This window comes from Thamnophis sirtalis, unplaced genomic scaffold (assembly GCF_051295495.1).
Source record: "Thamnophis sirtalis isolate CommonGarterSnake01/CBP01778 unplaced genomic scaffold, rThaSir2_p1.2 scaffold_1, whole genome shotgun sequence".
NCBI classification, from domain to species: domain Eukaryota; kingdom Metazoa; phylum Chordata; class Lepidosauria; order Squamata; family Natricidae; genus Thamnophis; species Thamnophis sirtalis.
Genome location: NW_028261381.1, coordinates 122,092,691 through 122,104,904, shown reverse-complemented (window position 1 = coordinate 122,104,904; position 12,214 = coordinate 122,092,691).

Here is a 12,214-nt window from a genome sequence, read left to right as displayed (position 1 = left end):
CCAGAAGGGAGGCAGGGCGCCAAGGCCCACTAGGGTGCGCCGGACTCGGGCCTTTTGGCAGCTGCAGCCGCTGCTTGAGAGGAATTCCCCAGAGCCAACAGGTGCACTGCAGCCCTCGCGCTGTTGAAGCGCGCGCTTCGCGGCACGGAGAGCTCGCCTGCCACCATTCAAAGCCCGCGTTTTCTTCTCCCGTCCCATTGAATGAGGGTGAGGGACCCCCACCCCACCCACGCTGCTCGTGTCCTGTGCGTTTATTTGCCGCGTTTGGTTTTTTTGTTTTTTTTTTGCTTAAGGTCGGGTGAAAGGCATAAAGGAACGAAGGTCCGTCTCGGCCCCTCCGTAAATTCTCCCTCGTGAATTGGCGACGCACTAAATGGAGTTTAGAGAATTGGTCCATCTTAACTGTAGGCTTGTAGTCCCTATGGCTGACCCGACCTCTGCGACATTTCAGAAGAGGGGGGGTTTTTTACGTCGTTTTGTTTATCGTAGCCAAAGTTCACGTCATCAACCTATCTAGGCCCCTGGGACCTAGATAGGTTGCTTTCATTGGAGCCTTGTGACGGACAAATGGGAGACTACAGGATCCGTCCCATAAAAGAGTATTTTTTTCTCCCAATGCAGCATCTGCAGTACATTGATTTTTGTAACAACAAGGCACTTTGAGGGCGTAAGTCTCAACTATTTTTGTCCTGGGGCCATTCAGAACATAACATATGTCTTCTCATATTTACATTCTTCTGATGGCCACCCTTGACTTTAGCTTCCTTCATGTTTCCTTCTCCCTCATCATCTTCCTCTCTCTTTCCCTTGTCAATTTTTTTCCTATCCATATACTTTAAATATAGTAAATGCAGTAAAGAAACTGCCATCTCTCTCTCTCCCCTCCCTCTCCCCCTTCTCCCATCCATCCATCCATCAATCTATCTATTTATCATCTATCATTTATTTATTCCCACCTTTATTATTTTTACAATATAGTCAAGGCGACAAACATACCTAATGCTCCATTCTCCCCCCTCCCCCCAAAAACCTTCATTATTATTTTTTATCAGATCACAAACCTGAAGAATGTCACTGGCCCTGATGATACCTTACTGATATGATTGAGTGAAAACAGCATGTCAGAGGAAATTGTTTTCCTCTGCAGAGCTGCCACTAGGAAGTCGTGGCACGACATAACCGCGAACGTCAAAAGCGCGCTGACAACACTGCGACGCTAAAACCGCGATGTCAAAAGCGCGCCGACAACAGCGCGCCGACAGAAGCGCGATTTAACTTAAGGTAAGGGTTAGGGTTAGGTTTAGGGTTAGGTTTAGGGTTAGGTTTAGGGTTAGGTTTAGGGTAGGTTTAGCGTTAGGTTTAGGGTTATTTTTAGGGTTATGTTACAGCGCGCTTCTGTCGGCGCGCTGTTGTCGGCGCGCTGTCGCGCGGTTTTGACGGTGCGGTTTTGTCACCGCGCTTTAGTCACACACGCTTTAGTCTACCGCGGTTTTGTGGTGGAACCTAGGAAGTAACATTTTGGGCTTGTTGTTTGCCTTCATAATACTCTCGGTCAAGATTCTATTATGGGACAATATTTTCAATCCATATTTTAAGATTTGTGTGGTGTGCTTATGATCCTATTAATGGCCCATGGTCTAAACTTTCAATATACATTCTCGGTGATGCATTCTGAGTTTGGATTTTCTCCCTTTAAAAATATGTTTGGTTTCTACTTGCATGCTTTCAACTAGCAAATAAAACCATGTTTATTTATATGAAATTTGAGAGTGGATTTTAGTCCTGGAATTTGCATTGCTATTATATTACCTGATATGTTTTTTTTAATTGAACACATTTTAATTGCAGTAACCTTGTATTTATTTGTACTGGCCTCATCTTGATTCTTTTTGAGAGCAATAGTGTTATAAATTAAATAATTTGTGATGATTTGAAGATTCAAACTGCAAATAAAAACTGAGAAGTAGAACTCCATTTTAAAGTAGTATTTAGTCTTAATCAGAAGGAAATGTTTGAATGTTGAAGCCCAGACTGTCATAGCCAGTGTTGTTACTAAAGATTGCAGAATTCTGCAGAATATAAGCTTGCTGCTGTTTTTTTTTAACATGTAGCATTTAAAGAAGTTATTTCTACTACTTTGCTTTCCCATCTGGGAATTTTTTTTGGCTCTACTCTAATAATTACTGCTGATATTTTGAAACAAGTTTTTTATCCTATTTCCTTGACAAATATTCTGACATATATGTGTTGGTCAAATGTCTTTATGCTTTCGATAATTTAGTTTAATGAGAAATTATTTTTTCAATTGGACTGGTAAACAAAAATAAACATTTTCTGTGGTATTTAATACCCCACAAATAATTCAGTTTGCCTTTGGATAATCTTACTCTTCTTACTTCTGTGTTAATGACCAATGGCCCACAAAGCTAAGGTTAGCAGAAAACATGAATTCTGAATCTTATTGTGATAATCACTATAAATGCTTTAATTTTTCCATTTTACTAAAGTAGTGTAGTATAGGAACAAAATTTAAACCACACTAATACTTTACAACAAAAGTCATCACTAGTGACATAGAACAGAAGGCATACCAGTACACTCGTGGAATTCTTGCTCAAAATGAGTTAGGCAATTTGCCTGTTTCCAATGATCTTTATAACAGACCCAGCCTCAGTGCTGGGATTCAAAATGTTTTAATATCAGTTCTGTGGGCATGACTTGGTGGGTGTGGTACAGCTTGGTGGGCGTGGCTTGGTGGGCCTGGCAGGGGAAGGATATTGTAAAATCTCCATTCCCTCCCTACTCCAGGGGAAGGTTACTGCAAAATCCACATTCCCTCCCAATCAGCTGGGACTCGGGAGGCAGAGAATAGATGGGGGTGGATCCAGTCAGTGGTGGTATTTACCGGTTCTTCGAGCTACTCAAAATTTCCACTACCGGTTCTCCAGAACTAGTCAGAATTTGCTGAATACCACCTCTGCAATACCTAATAAAAAGTAAAGTCTATTAAATTTTAATCAAAACTTACTTTCATAAATGAGCAGGGACATATAAATTAATTAAATTATACATTGTCACATCTGAAAGCTTCTTTTCTTTCTTCAGATTATTATACTTCTTTTAAAATAAAACATGTGGTTTGGTTTTCTTTTTTAGAAAGAATCTGACAGTCTATAGCAATCTATCTTAATATGAAATGAAACCAAACAAATAACAACTATATATGTTCATACTGATGTAAGATTATGTAGTCATTATTAGATTATTTCTTTCTTCTTTGCACATCATGTTTAATTATAATGCCTGGATTATAATTTTTGTTTTCTAAAATTAGTGAAGATACTGTATTTGAAATCAAAGATTAATTTGTGAATGGGGTAAATTGATGCCAGTTATTAATATATTGAAGGGATCAGAAGTGAATTATTAGTCTACTTCCAAATATATTTTAATGACAACAAAAAAAGAGTGATTCAAAAACAACAACACCCTGCAAGACATGTACTTTAGCATGATAAATTTGATACATTGTAGCACAGACTAATTTTTCCTGGTTCATTTTCCAGCAGCTGAAACCTTCATACTAAATCTATAGTGAGCACCAGTTTGATTTTTCCATTATGTATTTTTGATTAGGTACCAGTTGAATTGTTGGTTTGCATCACAATCCATCTACTCTAAATTATCAGTTATTTAAGTGGAAATTATAAAGATTTTACATTACAATAAGAATTACTAATTAGATTAAATTCTTATGTAGATAAATAGTGGCATAGTTTTGTTTTAGGAAATAGTACATCTGGACTAATACTTATGTTTGCAATTGCATGGATGATGTATTTTGCAGCTATAATTTCAACAAGCATAAGGGAAGCACTTATTTACTGAATTGACAAAGCAACTATAATGTTAGGAAAATGGTCTGTAACTTGTACAACTTTGCATATTATTAGAAAATGATTCAATTCAATGCATTTACACTATTCTCACAATTGTTCAGCTAATTAATCTTTATGTTGAAGTATTTAAGTGCAACATTTGAAGTGTCCATTGTTTCTCTAATTGTAATTTCAGTAGAAATTAGGAGGCAGTGTTGTCCATTGTATTTTTAGAATTTATTTAATTTAAACATTTTTAATAGTGAACAAACAGTTATGTTTTAATGTGATAGTTTAATGCACAATGTAAAGTGCATTAGTGTGTTTATTCGTTAGTTTATTGAAGGATATAATCTATGTAATGTGTGTGTCTGTGTGCATAATGATTAAAAACTATTCATTAAAACACTAGAGCATTCTACATAACAAAAGAGTGTCTCCCAATCAGCCATAAAAAGTTGTCTAGAACCGATCTGGTTTTAACTGGTAAATAATTTAGCAACTGAGGCAAGAGACTGCTCATTCCTGAATGAGCTGTAAATCAAGTCAAATTTGCTAATAACAGTGAACAGCCTGTTTCAATTTAGCCTGATCAGAAGAAAAAAAATCTGCCTCTGCCTCCCAGCAATTTGTCTCTTTGCAGCAAACAGCAAGTTTCACTTTCAGTTTAAGCACCGGCCTCCCAATGATCAGCTGTTTCAGGCTGCAGGATTGCCATAGCCTATTGCCTCCTTCACAAGCCCGATTTTCTCTGTTTGCTGCAAGGAGGTAAATTGCTGGGAGGCAGAGGCCAAAGGTTGGGGCCCGGTGGTGGGCAGGGTTACATTTGGTGTATAAGATGCACCCAAATTTTCACCCTCTTTTAGAGGGTGAAAATCCAAAAAATACAGCATATACTCAAGCAAGAGACTTTTTTTTTTTGGCTTTTTTCAAAACAGCACAAAATCTATCTCAATTTTGGTTTGAGTATCTTAGTAGTTTGTGGGAATGCTATGGACATAGTATAGCTTGATTTCAGGAAAGCACATCACTATATTTTGATTAGTCACCTGTTTAAGTTTGGGCTGACAGTGAAAGTAGCATGACAAACAAGAAATGTAATAATTATGTGTATATATAGCTGATTTGCGCATTATACTAAAATAATGTTCAGCATCTGTTCTGTATGAAAGCACAGTAGGATATTGAGTGCAGTCCCACAAGATTCATTCCTGACTTCTATAGTTTATATTTTATATTATAATATTCTATATATTCTATATTTTAATGATTGAGTTATATGAAGAGGCAGAAAGAGTATCTTTCAGTATAATGGTGCAAAATCTGGCTGGATAGCTAATATCTTTGAAGACAGAATTAACCTCAAAAACAATCTTGATAGCTTAGAGCAGGGCTGTCAAATTCCTGGCCCATGGGCTGGATGCCTCATGCGCTGAACACACCCACACCCAGTTTAGCACAGGGGGGAAAAGTCCCAATATGTCACATTATGCCACCAAGACAATGTGAGTTTGACACCTCTGGCTGAGAGGAACAAACTCAAAAAGAACAAATGTAAAAAGAACATTTCTCTGCAATCACAATGCAAATGTAGTGCAAATGACAGTGCACTACTCACTCCCACCAGTAGGTGGAGGATGTTCTTGCTTTAATTTAACAAATAGTTCTTGTTTATTCCAGCTAATGAAAAAAGGAAAGGTTAAGGAGGAGGTATGAATGGAAAAAGTTGCTACCCCAATACACATATTTTATTTAATAGATCAGTTTTTGACTTGACAGAAGAAAGAAGATATTGCAGTTGAAATATGAAGGGAAAAAACTGCCAAAGGGAAGGGATATTTTAGAACTCTGCATATTTCTGTATTTTAAAATATTCTAAGGCTTTCCTGCAAGACATGGAAATGAATAGAAGCCTAGAGTGACTCTTTATTTGGCATAACTAATTCAATCATCACAACTTCCACTCCTGAATAAATAAATGGATTAAGGTTTCTTTAATTTTTTTCTTTTTAAAAGAAACAGATTTCTGAATGTAAATATAGTATTGAATAAGTCTAAGAGGAACTTCTCCTTCTCTCTGGAATAACAGGAAGATGATAATTAAGTATAATTATGGGTGCTCCTACTAGATTTAGATGATGAACCATTCTCCGCTTGAAGAAAGTTAAATTTCTCTCAATATTTATTTCAGGATATATCAGGACTTTTTTTCCATGGAGTGACATGAAGAAAAGATTCAGTACACTTTATTTATGGGGAAATGTTTCATGTTTACAAGATAAGTCATCTGTGTACATCTTATTCCAACTTGAACAAAAGCTATGAACTCTCACTTAGTGCTTATGCCTGTTGTTTCTTTACAAAATACCCCAGAAATAATTGGCTTTTTAAATGTCTGCTTTATTTTTAGTTTGTTAGATTTAGTCACTGATTTTTGGAGAAAGTAAAGTAGCACTTAAGGCTACTACAATAATAATACTTTTAAAATGCAGAATCACTTTATAAAATGCAACTTAAAAACCTGCAACAGTGTATTCACCAAATGCATTATACTCAAAGCTGAAATGCATGCCTTTAAAAAATGTTTAGCCCTCTAATACAGGATGGGATCATGTCCACTGATTTCATCCTCACATATAAAAATAGCATTTAAATCTTCATATGGGGATTGAGAATCAGGTTTAAAGTAAAAGGATTAGACTTCAAAGTTATTAAAAAATATAGCCAAAAATATAACAAAAGTATAACTGCAGTCACACTTTTGACTACTTCCTCACAGTGTTACTTAACAATGCCAGTTCTTTCCTGCAAGAATAAAATAATTGATACATTTAACATTCCAGAGAGATTGTGTTTTGAATGTGTTGGAGCTACAGCCTGGTAGCATTTTTAAAGGCTGAAGAAATTATTGTGTCAAACTTATTTTAGATCAAGACTCACTTGTCAGATACACAAAATTTTATCCTTATTTCGCATCTCTGTTAGAAATGGCAATGCTATTACAAATTAAATCATAAAAATCTGCAGCTCAAGGTAAATCCATTATTTTATTGTGTAGAGCCCTAAAGAAAGTAAAATTGAAATGGGGTGTCTATGAGTTACTCCCAACTGATGATGAATTTTCAGAACAAAATGATTAATTAAAAAGGGACTTTCTGTGTGAGCCAGAAAATGTATTTTTGGTGGTCTGTCAGTGTAAAACTACATTTGAATTAAGTTCAGCACCATTGCCTTCTAATGACATAATATAATCTGAATATTATTAGACTGAAGTATTTTGAGCTTGTTGGGCATCACATTGGATTTTGAACAACAGTTAGAATAGCTTGAAAGCAAAGAATGTATTTTAAAACAACAGAGTTTAGGCAAGAGGAAAAAATAGCTACTGGGCTGATTTCCTGAATAATGAGAAGTAGTCAAACTCTGGAGACAAATTTTATGGCTATATGACTTTTTGTGGAAAACCCTGCATATACTGGACTAGCAAGACCATAAAACAGAATTCTTGGCATAGACAATATCAGTTTTTGCCTAAGATGATTTAAACTATGGAGGGTTCCCTATAGCTTCACTCAATTATTGCCAATTTCTGATGAGCTCTAAACATCAGTGCATCTGTGTGGCTAGTTGTTCTTTCCCCCAGTTGTTACTGAAGGCAGATACCAAGATCCTGAAATTGGAGTATTTACCACCACCACCCCGTGGTTCTCAGGAAATTGAGGATGTAGACTATGTCTTATTTATAGGGATGTGCATCAGTGGTGGGATTCAAAAAGTTTTACTACAAGTTTTGTGGTGTGGCTTGGTGGGCGTGGCAGGGGAAGGATAGTGTAAAATCTCCATTCCCTCCCCACTCCAGGAGAAGGTTACTGCAAAATCCACATTTCTTCTCGATCAGCTGGGACTCGGGAGGCAGAGAATAGATGGGGGCGGGGCCAGTCAGAGGTGGTATTTACTGGTTCTCCGAACTACTCAAAATTTCTGCTACTGGTTCTCCAGAACTGGTCAGAACCTGCTAAATGCCACCTCTGATCTGCACACCACCAAATATCTGCTCTCCTTAAGGCTCTACCAATGTAAGTCCATATCTCACTTCTTTTGACAGATTTCTGAACCAATATTAGCTAATTGTGACAATTCAAAGTCACAATTGTGAAAATTTGCTTGCAATTGATATTTGGTACACCAAATCTTCAGGAGCTTCCAGAATACCAATTGTTCCTTTTTCCTCTCATAATGACAATAAAAGTTAAATGTACTCATTTTTAAATCACACATTCATCCCTAAGTATACTCTTGATGCTTAGGATGATATCTTATTTTACATGGTTTTACAATAATTGATAATTTGTTTTTATTGATTTGATTTGATTGTAGTCAAGTGATATTTTTAAAGAAAATATCTATATGATCCTCACAGTTCCAATTCAATTATATCTTTTATGCTTTATTTGGTTTTTTTGTTTGTTTGTTTGTCTCATGTCTTTACATTCCTATTTGTGCTACTGATTCATCATTGGCTGTAATAAACAATGAACCCAAACAATAAAAACTTTTTATTCAGGAAGACTGATATCACTTTTTTGAAAAGCCTTTCTAAACAGTTCCTCCTATAAACAAGTTCAGTGCCACTGAGTTATCCAAGATTTGTTTCCTTGTTATTTCTTGGGTCACAGCAAGTAGAGCCCACCTGAAACAGTGAAGGAAATGCCACAGCAGGTTGCAGAGTATGGCATAACAATAAAGTTTCTCTTCTCCTTTCTCAGTACAGGACATTCTGATCAAACTCTGCAGAGATAACGATTTCACGGGTAGAAAAGAAGCTGGACCCAACCCAATGAATTTTTTTTCCAGGAATGTAATCAGAGCCTCTCAACAATTTACATACATTATTCATAGCCAATCTGATTCTGTTTTAAATAATTCTTTTGAGGTTTTCTTTTAAAAAAAATATTTGAAAAAGACACAATATTTTTATAGCATTAGAATTGGAAATTTTGCAATAATGTTTTCCTCTCGTGTCATAGAAGGTACTCATTTTGGCTGGGAATACATAGCATTGAAAGGAACATAAAACGGCATTGGATGCCACGATAGTGAACGAAATGTGAAGAGAGGATAATAGTAATCTAATCTGAAATAAAAAGGTACACAAAAATGCAAAAAAGTGCATTTAATAATTATTGCATTATTCTCTAGTCTTCTTGAAAGTCAAGATAATAAATGATAAATCAAGTTGTGAAGGGAAGAAATTTTATGTATTCATTTATAAAAAGTATGTATTTGTTTACATTTTACATAGTACATGAATATTGATTTTTAACATTGGAATTGCCATGTCAAAAGGGCAGTTGTAATCTTGTTGTAGAACAGAGAATGGAAAAAAAAAGAGGAAAAATAAAGTGCTTACCCATGCAAGACTGCTGTTACTGTCCAGGAAGAAATAAAATAAAATTATAGATAATGGTTGAATTATTTCTCATGCTCATTTCCTTCTATCTATGAAATTTTATAGAATGAATCTGAAATAGCTTTAGCAGAGAAGATGCAATATTCTAAACAATTAGCTGTTGACCTATGCTCTTTACTCATAGAAAATATGTATTTTTATTATAAATCAGGTTAAACATTAGGTGTAAGAAAAATTTGTGCTTGCGTATGAATCCCAAATTATGTTTTTTTTTAACATTTCATAAAATCATAGATATGGAAAGGCTTATTTAGGCCACTAACTGAAGCTCCGTCTTCAGTACAAGAATTCAAATTATATCACCCCCGAAATATAGTTGTCTAGCTGTCACATGAACATAACCAGTGAAAGAGAGTTTACCTCAAGTCATGGCTAGCCTGAGTTTTTTTTAATTGGAAGGTCAGAAGATGAGAATGAACAAGGTTTCTTATTTTGGCTCAAGTTTGGACCAAGGCGTGAAAGCTAAACCTATCTCTATAGTCCTTTCAGACACTGCAGTTCTTAGTCACTAATCTACAACCTGTAAATCTCTGTTGAATAGTGAGAGATAAAATGGTGGAGGAACATCAGGTTGTAGGGGTGAGTTTTTGGAAGACATGGTGTGGGAGGGCAGCGCATGTTGGTCATGGTTGTGGGTGTGGTAGTTTTGGAGAAGCAGTGGATCAGAGATGGTATTCAGCAGGTTCTGACCAGTTCTGGAGAACCGGTAGCCGAAGTTTTGAGTAGTTCGGAAAACCGGTAAATACCACCTCTGACTGGTCCCACCCTCATCTATTCTCTGCCTCCCAAGTCCCAGTTGATCAGGAGGGCATGGGGATTTTGCATTAACCTTTCCCTGGAGTGGGGAGGGAATGGAGATTTTACAGTATCCTTCCCCTGCCATGCCCACAGAACCGGTAGTACATTTTTTTGAATCCCACGACTGCAGTGGATGCTGAAGGGCTCTTAGAGTGAGAATGAATGTGAGTTTTCTAATTCAAATAGGAAACTGGAAGCAACCTAAGGGAAGAGGAGGATTGGAGAAGCTCACTCCTGGTAGTAAAACAGAGCAGTAATAGACATAGAAAGGGTGTGGAATCAAACTAGGACTACTACCTAAGGGTCTGCTAGTGTAGGGGTAAACTGAGTAAACAAGACCAGGGGGGTTGGTGTGGATTCTCTGGAGTTTGGGGAGTCCACTGAATTGAGTATTTAAAAAAGAACACTGTGACAGATGGCATCATAATGAATACAGCTTGAGTCTGGGAGAGGTAGCTGCTGGAAACGTTACAAAGCAGTATCAACAACCAACGTGGTTGTTGGATACCATGTTCATTTCAGCCTGCCTTGAACTCCAGATCCCATATCATTCAATATATTGACCTTTGGTGTTTCGTTAACCTTATCAATCACCACGGCTTTTCTTCCTTGATCTTTTATTTGTACAATTTTTTTTAAACTCATAGGCCTGAATAACAATGGATCTTGTCTATTTGGCAATTTTCTTTATCCTTTTCCTGCTGTTGAAATGTGGGAAGAATACAACTTTCTAGCTAATTAGTTCCATTGTTGAAATATTCTTACAAGATTGGTTTTCTAGGATAAAAATATACTTTACTGAAATTTAAATTTATTATTCTGTGCTTTGCCATTTGAAATTATAGTGAACAGGTTTTGATGCTGACTTCCTTTAAGCTGTTTGAACAGTTACCATTTTCTGCCTTTTTTAGTTGTTCCAAACTCAACATGCTCAGTTCCTCCAATCTCTCTAAGATTTCATGTCTAGTTCCCTAATCATCCCTCTTTTCTTTCTCCAGATTGTCTGAATATTTTTAAAGTGTACTAAAGCTTTCAAAACACCCTGTAAACCAAAAATCCCAGCACCCCCAGAAGAAAAACAGGGTAAGGACTAACAGTCACCATATAGAGCCCTCTCTGCAGGCACATGAGCCATCTCCCCAGCTCAGCTCCACCGTGCATGCACGCGCGCCTCCAGCAGACCAGCTGATTTTGGGGTCTTTGCCGTACATGTTGAGAGCAGGGCACATGCGGGAGATGTGTGTGCATGATCATGTGTGGGGGCTGAGGTTGCACATGCATGCATGGGGGGCAGGGGGAGTGCAGGGTGCACACTTTCAGCACACAAAGACAAAAAGGTTAGCCATCATTGATATAGGGCAAGCAGGCAGAAGGCTAGCAGAGTGCATCCATGAATACCAACCAGCAGTTGGAAGACATAATGGAAATTCCTTAATTTCACTATACTCCTTAATTTCAGAAAACATACTGCCAGCATTCTAGACCAAGCCATCCAAATATGCTAGAGAATTTATGGAAGACTGGCATGTAGATAAGTTAATCATCAACAGGTACATAGAAATAAACAAAGCCTACATATCATTCAAAAGTGACAATAAAAAAGCCAAAGAGGAAACAAAGACACCAAAACACTTCCTCACCAGTAATCAACACCCAGATAAACAGAAATTTGCACCAAGATTAACATTAGACTCTCAAGAAGCAAACAATGCCTCAAAGAATCACCAAAACCACTCCCACCAATATTGACAGGGCAAGCCACTAATAAAGAGTTCCCCAAGCTTTTTGACTTTGCAGGAAAGCTTGAGGAACTGGCAGACAGGAGAAGGGATGGTTTTGTGTGAGTGATGGACAAGCTCTATTTGCATAATCAGTGGGCACATAAACCTGCCACTTGTGCAAATGGACTCATGTGCATGCACTTGCCACTTGCATGAGTGGGGATGTGCACACACACGTGTGTGCCACTTCAGATTCCAAAAGACTCAAGACCCAATAGTGGGCTGCATACCCCTGCACTACTATATAAAATGCGAACACACCTCATTCCCTACTAAAAATGATTATG